Here is a 7,537-nt window from a genome sequence, read left to right on the forward strand (position 1 = left end):
TATGTTTTCAAATTCATTAATTTCTTCTATAATATCCAATCTTCCATTAACCCAACACAGTGTATCTTTTATCATAGACATTATTTTAACCTCTAAAAAAGTGATTTGGGCTTTCTTATTTGCATGAATCTTCAACATGTTTGACTTAGTTTTAACTAGTTCTTCTTCCAGCTTTTTGAGCATAAGAAATAGTGTTATAGGACTGAGGAGATGGTTCAATTTGGAAAGTGCTTATTATGATAGCATGAGGACCTGAATTCAGAACCCAAACACATAAAAAGCCAGGCATGGTGGCATGCTCCATAACCCCAGCATGGGTGGGCGGGGAGTGGACAGGTAGATTCCTAGAGTCGTGGGCCAGCCAACCTAGCCAAATCAGTGGGCACCATATTTAATGAAGGACCTTGTCTCAAAAAAATTAGAGTGTAATCAAGGAAGACAGCTGGCATTGACCTTGGGCATCCATACACATGCAGGCACACACACACACACACACACACACACACACACACACATACAAAAGTAGAAAAGAAATACTGCTACAATAACTGGTTAGAGGTGTTTATCCCATAGTTCTAACATCTCTGCCAGTCCGAATCAATTTCATTTGATAAATTTTCCTCCTTGTGTTCCTCTGGTTAGGTTTCTTTCTTGTTTGCAGTCCATACACATGCAGGCACACACACACACACACACACACACACACACTCACAAATACAAAAGTAGAAAAGAAATACTGCTACAATAACTGGTTAGAGGTGTTTATCCCATAGTTCTAACATCTCTGCCAGTCCGAATCAATTTCATTTGATAAATTTTCCTCCTTGTGTTCCTCTGGTTAGGTTTCTTTCTTGTTTGCACTTCTGACTCCTTTTTTGCATGCTTAGTACATTCTTTCTGGTTTCCGTATATTGTAAATTGTGTAAGGTGCTTGATACTTTTGTATTTCTCTAAACATTCTTGACCATTGTTCTAAGTAAATTTATTTGTAAATAGCATGATCCTCCTCCACCTTGTTCTTGAGATTTGTTAAGTGTGAAAAAGATGCACTTGTTTAAGGCCACTAATCCTCACAACTGAGTCAAGACTCCACTGACCATTCTAGACACCGTGCTGTGAGTTATGAGCTTTTTTCCAGGCTTGCTGAGAACAGACTCAGTGCACTGCTGAACACTCAAAGGGGACTCTGCGCAAATCCCTAGATTATCTCCATACAGTTCCCCCTTCTTGAGTATTCTGTGAACTTTAGCTGCCTTGGTAGCTCGGCTCTGCTCTTTCAACCCAGAGAGACTAATTGGCTTTACTGGAGTCCCTACTCTCTATGCTGTGGCTAATTATAAGGCTCTTCTTTGTTTCCTATCTATCAGTGATCACTTCTTTACAGTGTCTGATGACCAATTTTGTTAAAATGATGATTTAATTTATTTTGTTTCTTTGAAAAATTTTTTATTGTTTCAAGCGGAAGAGTAAATCCAGTCCCTGCATTCCACCTTAACCAATAGCTGATTACCTCTAATACACTATGGGGTTTTTGTTTGTTTCTTTCGTGTGTGTGTGTGTGTGTGTGTGTGTGTGTGTCTGTGTCTGTGTCTGTGTCAGTGTGTGTATCTGTGTGTGATGCACCATATGTGTTTTTGAGGGGATTAAGCACCTCTGGATGTGTGTGTGTGTGTGTGTGTGTGTGTGTGTGTGTGTGTGTTGTTTTGGTGTATGTATATGTGTGTGTCTGTGTGTATAACCGTGTATGGTGTAGCACATGTGTTTGGGGGGGATTAAGTGCCTGTGGATGTATACAGAAGCCAGAGAAGGATGTTGGATGTCCTACTATCTCACTCTCTGCAGTATTTCCTTGAGTCAATGTCAATGAACTGGGAGCTAGCTGACCTGCAAGCCCAGGGATCTCTCTGCTCCCCACAGCACTGGGGTAACAGGTGTGAGTTGCTATGCCTGGCTTTTTATCTAGGTACTGGAACCCAAACTCAGATTTTTATGCTTGCACAGCAAGCGCTATTACCAGCTGACTCATCTCTCTAGCCTTCTCTGATACACTTACGAGACTGTCTTTCCATTATGTTTGATCAATCCAGTTTTGAAAGTTTTAGTATATACACAAATGTGCCATTGTGAATGGCAATCGTAGATAAACAGATTTGTATTTAGCAACAGAAATTCTCCTGTATTTTTCATCCAAATCAACAGTAAATTCTATCATACAAGTTGTGTTTGGTGGAAATGCAGAGCTCAGATCCAATGTTTTATTCTCCTGGGCTAAATTTAAATCAATCATTAGGCTTTAACCAAGAAAACTTTCTCCTTTAATGTTTCAAATTTCTTTTCTGGAAAGTCATGGCTAAATTTGAGACATTAAAGTGAAATGTAATAATATCTCTAAATTTATTTTATTCAGACTGGCTTCATTGATAGAGTTCTTTTCAATATGTAACAGCAATGTTTGGAAAACATAGCAACTAAGGTGACTATTTTTGAATCCTGATGCCATAACAACACCTTCTGGAACCTCTTGGATGTATCTGACATGTTGAAATATAACATTAGTGTTCCCTGTAGTTTTAAATTATATTTGCTAAAAATGCTGAAAATAACATTTAAGTGGCCAATTCTGTTACCCATACAGCATATCTAGAAAATTTTTCCAAGTAAAATTTCTTCACAAGTGAAAATATAAATCTGTTTGTAAGTTTCTATGCCTGGCTTAGTATTTTCTCTTCCAAAAATAAGGAATTCCAGAACGATTTAGTAAATGTAAATATTTAACTACAATCTCTGGACAAAATATTTCCTGAATTAAGTTATTTAATTGCATTCTTTTAATAGATTAAAATTATCCAACATACTTAAAAATAGATTCATGACAACCAGAAGAATTTGAAGAATTATCAAGAATTATTCAATATTTTTAGCATTTCAAAATGGCATCATTATTAATAAATGATCTTATTTCTTTCCTCTAAAATTTTGCACTATGACATATGATTCTTTTATAATTTTTTTCTGGCAAGCATATGTAGAAATTCATATCTACATTAGATAAATTCTTTTAGGTTAAATGAGTAACACCAAACAAATCTTTCACACAGTTGTCTTACCACATTGTCTCATATTGCAAAAGTCAAGACACTCATCATATTGGATTACGGAATTCATACTTGAGTCTTAAGATGTGGTAGACATTGCTTGAAAATATTCTTCAGTAACAAACATTCTGTAACAATGTTAACTGTCACATAAACAAATAAAAAGGTGTGGCTTGTTTGTCTATTTTCAGACAGGGTCTTGCTATAGTACCCAAAATGATCTCAAACTCATCATCCTCCATCCTCAGTTTCCTGAGTGTGGTTACAGATTGTGCCATCCTTCCAAGCAGCAGCTTTTTATTTGTCAGTTAATTTGTTAAGAAATGTACACACAACATCAACATATAAGGGGAAAATAAATTGTAGCAACTCTGTGAGCAGTTTAGTTCTTTGCCACCCTATATGTTATTGGGGTGTGTGTGTGTGTGTGTGTGTGTGTGTGTGTGTGTGTGTGTGTGAATGCCACCCTATATGTTATTGGGGTGTGTGTGTGTGTGTGTGTGTGTGTGCGTGTGTACCCATGTGTGCACATGTCCCCCAGCACTGGGCTTATAAACATGTGCAGCCGCACCCAGTTTTTATGTGATTCTGGGAACACAGGCACAAGTCCTCATGCTGGGCCATACTCCCAGTCCCTGTATGTGTTATTACTATAGCTGCTACACATGACAACAGTGGTTTAGATTATTAAAGAAATTGCGCAGTTACTCCTTTCTTCTAATGACATTACCTTAGAATTTTATCGACCAATTTAGCACACTTTGATTTCCAAGTAGAATTTTGTCTCTTTTTATGTACATTTTTATTGAATTTTTGTACATTTCATACACTAGATCTTAATCAAATTTGGACCCCCTCTCCCCTCCGTACCCTTCATAGCTTCCCCCAATGGATTTCATGCATCCTATATTTTAAAAATATTTTATTTATTATTTTTATTTTCTGTGTAAGAGTGTTATACATGCATGTATATAAGTGCCCCTGTGTGGTGCAATGCCTGCAGAAGCCAGAAGATGGTGTTGGATTCCCCTGGAACTGGAATAACAGATAGTTGTTAGCCACCATGTGAGTGCTGGGAACCAAATCAGGACTTCTGCAAGAGCTCTTAACCAGTGCTCTTAACCACTGAGCCATCTCTCCAGCCCCACATTCTGTCATATGTGCTAAGGCCTATCTGGTTAAGTTTTTGACCCAGATGTTTCTTGGTGCAAGTTCATGAAGTATTCCTAACAAACTCTGCTGGTGCTCCCGTTCTCATTTGCTTCAGCATTTGACGAAAATATTTTTCCAACAAGCTTAACTGTGAAGCATCACATTCCTTTTTTAAAATTTAACTAAAATGAAGTCAAAATGTTCTGCATAAAAGCTAATGGTTTTTTCAGCATGGCCACAATCCTCACCCAGGAGCTGACACTGAGCATTCACTTTACAGTTTCCACTAATCACAAGATTATATCTATATATAATTTCCATAGGAATAGAGTTTATTAGCAAAGGAGCACATGGGACAGATTCCCTTCTTGGCAGGGAAAATGTCAGTCCTGGGTCGTGAGCTGAGATTTTTTAAAGGGGGAGGTTTCTGGGGGTAGCAGAAGGCGGGAAGATATATTTTTTTTCAGGTTGGACTGTTAAAACCTACCCTCTTTAGAGATCAAAGGGGAAGCCTGCTGCATTGGCCAAACAGTGGAGAAAAGTCTGCTTCTCTTGACTTCAAAGACCAGGGTGCGTATCAACTCAGTTCCCTTTTCTCAGGGGTTTGTGAAGCCCTGTTGGTGAGGGAGCGGGGCTATCTGAACCTTAACATTCCAGCCTTTTGTGTTACAGGATAGGGGGTGCCATTGTCATCTTGCTACTTCCTGCTGGACAGGGTCGACATGGGGGGATTAGGGTCAATCAGACAGCGGGGGTTCCCTCTTCATGCATCTCAACAGGGTCCTCAGTGGTTGACAGGAGCTTGTATACATGTGGAGGGAAGGAAAGTAACAACTGATTAAAATTAGTATGAGAGTAAGAGTTAGTTTTTGTATTTTGGTCCTGAAAATATCTGAAGAGGCAAGGAGCAACAGTTAGCACCAAGGTAATAGCTCATTTTTCATTTTCATTTTTTTTCTTCTGCCAGGGCTGAACTCGAGAGTGATGGACTCAGGATTTGTTTTCAGGCATTTTGATAGCTGTTGGAGTGGCTAGAATCAGTGTCAGTTACCTCTCAAAGGCTTCTAGATAGAGAAAACAGATTTAGCCATCATTTAATTTTTTTGGCTAGAACAATAGTGGTTACCTCCCTTAGCTGTAGGTGGGCACTACAGTATTGTAGGCCAAGATTTGAAGTCTTACATGTGAGTAGTGTTGTCTTATTAGGAACAAAATCATCAAAGAGAGATAATTGTCTAAGTAACATAAGAACTTACATCTAATGTCTGGGTTGTGTAATCCCTTGAACCCTTAAAATATACTGATGACTTAAATTTTTGGTTATACTTTCCTTTTGGGTGTTTGAGACCATATTATTGGCCCAAATAAACAATTTGTTTTTACTCTTAAGGTCATTTGAGGATTTGAATCTCAGAGGTCACATGGGCTTGGGGGGAGCCCCTGGCTCCTCAGGCTTTTCTTTTACCAGTTCCATCTACGTGATGATAAGTCAAGAGGTCCTGCTTGACCTGGATTCCACTTGGAAGCATGGAGGAAATGTTTCCTCCGTGTTGACCCTCCTCTTTGCAGACTGGACACTGGTTCAAGTCTATCTTCTGGGGTCGCCATGGCCTCCCTGAACAAGAGGACAGGTGACTCACCAAAGTTACAGGACCTTTCAAGAGATGCTCCATAGCCCCTGGAACTTGTTAGACCTTAGAGGGCAAGGAACAAAAATTTGACCCTTTAAGTCCCTCTGACCAGATTAATATAGGCCTTAAAGTCTGGCTATTAAACATCCAACAAGGTTAGTTACACCAGTCCGGTACTTTTAATTACCATGTGCTATGTAGATACAGCTTGGGCAACATCCTTAAATAAACCTTGACTAGACATCCTTAGACTAGTTGACTAAGCTACGACCTTAGAAAATTTAAGATCATCTATATATTATCTTGGTCTCATTTTAAATTGGAGATCTGTCTCACCTCAAACGCAAAATAGGCTCTTTTTCTACTAATCCTACACACGTCAACAAGAATTTAAATACATCACTTGCACCTATGATCGAACCTGACTCTTCTGCCCCATGGGTTTCGAGATAGCCCTCACCACTTTGGACAAGCCCAGCCCGGGATTTAACCTCCTTAGACCTTAACCCCTCCACCATCCTACAATATGTAGATAACCTACTTCTTTGCTCTCCATCTCTCTGTCTCCAAGTCCCACACAATCAAACTCCTTAATTTTCTGGGGTATAAGGGATATAGGATATCTTCAGCTAAGACTCACCTTTCTCTCCCTCCCATCAAGTACTTCGGGTTCCTTCTCACACTTACATCCTGCTGTTTGACTATAGATACGACAAATACCTAAGGTCTTTAAAGCCCCCCACACACAACCAAGGAGAAAATTCTGACTTTCCTAGACATTGCCAGGTGCCTGCGCACCTGGATTCCTAACTTTGCCCTCGTGGCAAAGCCACTCTACAAAGCCTCTAAAGGAACTCCCCTGAGCCTGTTGACCCCTTAGGGCCTGTTACAAGGGCATTCCTCACTATCTGGGAAGCTCTCTTAAAGGCACCAGCTCTGGCTCTCCCCAACCTGGAATGTCCATTCCTCCTCTATAGAACTGAAAATAAGGACCAGGCATTAGGGGTTTTGGGATAGATGAGGGGTCCCACTTTTTCCCCAGTAGCTTATCCCTCTAAACAGCTTGATACCACCATCTGGGGGTGGCAACCTTGTCTCTGGGTTCTGGCTGCTGCAGCTCTCCTAGCTCAAAAAGGACTGAAGCTTACTTTGTGTTAGCTGATCTCTGTCCTTTCCCCCCACGAGCTTAAGTAACCCATATGTCTCTTGCCAATCTAGCTCCCTCTAGACTGCAATTCTTCCATGTCACGTTTCTTGAAAACCCCTCACTCACCCTTGATTCCTGCCCTCCTCTCCTTCCCACCTCCCTTCCAGTGAACTGCTCATTCACTGGTGCTTAGAAACTCTTCAGGAATTCTCCTACCTGGATCCCCTAATTTCCCCAAATCCCCTACCAAACCCAACCCTAACTTGGTTTATGGATAGAAGTTTAACTCTCACCCCAATGGTACCCCATAGGCCATAGTATCTCTCACAGATGTCACTGAATCAGGACCCCCTACCACTTGGAACCATGTCACAAAAAGCCAAACTTGTGACACTCACCAGGGCCCTAATTTTAGCCAAGGATGACCTCTTCCTCCAGCATCCCTCCCCTCTACACGACTATTTACCTGCCTTCACCCATCTAAGGAAATTACTCAGGGAACATGCTCACGG

The sequence above is a fragment of the Nannospalax galili genome, unplaced genomic scaffold, assembly GCF_000622305.1.
Source record: "Nannospalax galili isolate Female #2095 unplaced genomic scaffold, S.galili_v1.0 scaffold69, whole genome shotgun sequence".
NCBI classification, from domain to species: Eukaryota; Metazoa; Chordata; class Mammalia; order Rodentia; family Spalacidae; genus Nannospalax; species Nannospalax galili.